The following is a 2,500-nucleotide window of genomic DNA, read 5'->3' as shown; positions in this document are numbered from 1 at the left end:
CCAACCACCCGTGCACACTCGCCTGGGCAGCTGGTCACATGCGTCGCTCAAAGGCATTTTGCAGGCCAGCACCGGCGGATGCACGGGTCAAGCGGGACGGGACGAGCGCAGGGCTAACTTTTGCCGGCACACAAAAACACGAACCCGAAAAAGGCAAAAAAGGGACATACGCACTGGCGACACGCCCGTTTCGCCTGCCACCCGTGCACACTCGCCTGGGCAGCTGGTCACATGCGTCGCTCACAGGCATTTTGCAGGCCAGCACCGGCGGATGCACGGGTCAAGCGGGACGGGACGAGCGCAAGGCTTGCTTTTGGTGGCACACGAAAACACGAACCCGAAAAAGGGACATACGCACTGGCGACACGCGCGCCCGTTTCGCCTGCCACCCATGCACACTCGCCTGGGCTGCTGGTCACATGCGTCGCTCATAGGCATTTTGCAGGCCAGCACCGGCGGATGCACGGGTCAAGCGGGACGGGACGAGCGCAGGGCTTGCTTTTGGCGGCACACGAAAACACGAACCCGAAAAAGGCGAAAAAGGGACATACACACTGGCGACACGCACGCCCGTTTCGCCTGCCACCCGTGCACACTCGCCTGGGCTGCTGGTCACGTGCGTCGCTCACAGGCATTTTGCAGGCCAGCACCGGCGGATGCACGGGTCAAGCGGGACGGGACGAGCGCAGGGCTTGCTTTTGGCGGCACACGAAAACACGAACCCGAAAAAGGCGAAAAAGGGACACACGGACAGGCGACACGAAAAAAAAGGGGTCGCCCTACCTAGGTGGGCGCAAAAACCCCGTCGGCCAGGAGGTTTCGCCAAAGTGTCTGTACTGTCACACAGGGTCAATAGCACGGGCATGGCCGGCCGCCGCACGTGCAGCGGCTTACGGACGCACGGTTCGGCGGCACAGGTGCCTGGCGGCTTTAGCACCTTGGGGTGGACAGGCCTGGCGGCAAGGGGGGCTAGGCACCTTGCTGCCAGCCGGCAATGGTGCACGGGGCGGGGCGCCACACAAACACGAAAGAGGGACAAGAGCGGGGCGATGGTCCACAGAGACGAGCCATGCACGGGGCCCGTGATCGCCGACACACGCGAACGCGGACGCGGACAAGGACAAGGACGCGACGCGCGGCGCGCGTGCGAGGTCAAGAGGGGCGCGCGCACGAAAACGCGAAAAAAGGGGCTAGCGGCCGAGAAACGCGAAAAAAACCGGGTCACCTACCTAGCCGAACGCCTAAAATCGCTTCGGGCAGGAGGTTTCGCCAAAGTGTCTGTACTGTCACACGGTCCGTACGGGCGCAACCCCATCGCGCGCCAGCACCCCTTCCTGGGGGCGCCCGCCCGCCAGGCGCCTGGCGCCCCACGCGCGCGCGCCCGGCGCCTGGCGCCTTGCCCCCCACGCGCGCCCGGCGCCTGGCGCCTGGCGCCTCGCCCCCCACGCGCGCGCCCGGCGCCTGGCGCCTTGCCCCCCACGCGCGCCCGGCGCCTGGCGCCTGGCGCCTCGCCCCCCACGCGCGCGCGCGCGTGGCGCCTTGCGCCTCGCCCCCCACGCGCGCGCGCGCGTGGCGCCTTGCGCCTGGCGCCTTGCCTCCGCGCGTGCCTGGCGCCTGGCGCCTTGCCCCCCACGCGCCTGGGCGCCTCTTTTCAGCCTGGGCGCCCTGGCACCTTTCCGCCTGGGCGCCTGTTTTCCGCCTTGGCGCCCTGGCGCCTTTTCGCGTGGGCGCCTCTTTTCCGCCTGGGCGCCATGGCGCCTTTCGGCCTGGGCGACTCTTTTTCGCCTGGGCACCTCTTTTCCGCCTGGGCGCCTCTTTTCCGCCTGGCCAGGGCGCCTCTTTTCCGCCTGGGCGCCATGGCGCCTTTCTGCCTGGGCGCCTCTTTTTCGCCTGGGCGCCTCTTTTCTGCCTGGGCGCCCTGGCGCCTTTTCGCCTGGGCGCCTCTTTCCCACCTGGGCGCCCTGGCGCCTCTTCGCCTGGGCGCCCTGGCGCCTTTTCGCCTGGGCGCCTCTTTTGGCGCCTGGGCGCCTACGCCAGGGCGCCTCTTTTCCGCCTGGGCGCCTCTTTTTCGCCTGGGCGCCTCTTTTCCGCCTGGGTGCCCTGGCGCCATTCCGCCTGGGCGCCTCTTTTCCGCCTGGGCGCCCTGGCGCCTTTTCGCCTGGGTGCCTCTTTTGGCGCCTGGGCGCCTACGCCAGGGCGCCTCTTTTCCGCCAGGGCGCCTCTTTTTCGCCTGGGCGCCTCTTTTCCGCCTGGGCGCCCTGGCGCCTTTTCGCCTGGCGCCTCTTTTGGCGCCTGGGCGCCTACGCCAGGGCGCCTCTTTTCCGCCTGGGCGCCTCTTTTCCGCCTGGGTGCCCTGGCGCCATTCCGCCTGGGCGCCTCTTTTCCGCCTGGGCGCCCTGGCGCCTTTTCGCCTGGGTGCCTCTTTTGGCGCATGGGCGCCTACGCCAGGGCGCCTCTTTTCCGCCTGGGCGCCCTGGCGCCTTTCCGCCTGGGCGCCTCT

Source organism: Aristolochia californica, unplaced genomic scaffold, assembly GCF_029961685.1.
Source record: "Aristolochia californica isolate CCGP_79_NKW_82.1479 unplaced genomic scaffold, dmAriCali1.0.hap1 SCAF_27, whole genome shotgun sequence".
In the NCBI taxonomy this organism is placed as follows: Eukaryota; Viridiplantae; Streptophyta; class Magnoliopsida; order Piperales; family Aristolochiaceae; genus Aristolochia; species Aristolochia californica.
Note: the sequence above shows the minus strand (reverse complement) of the source record.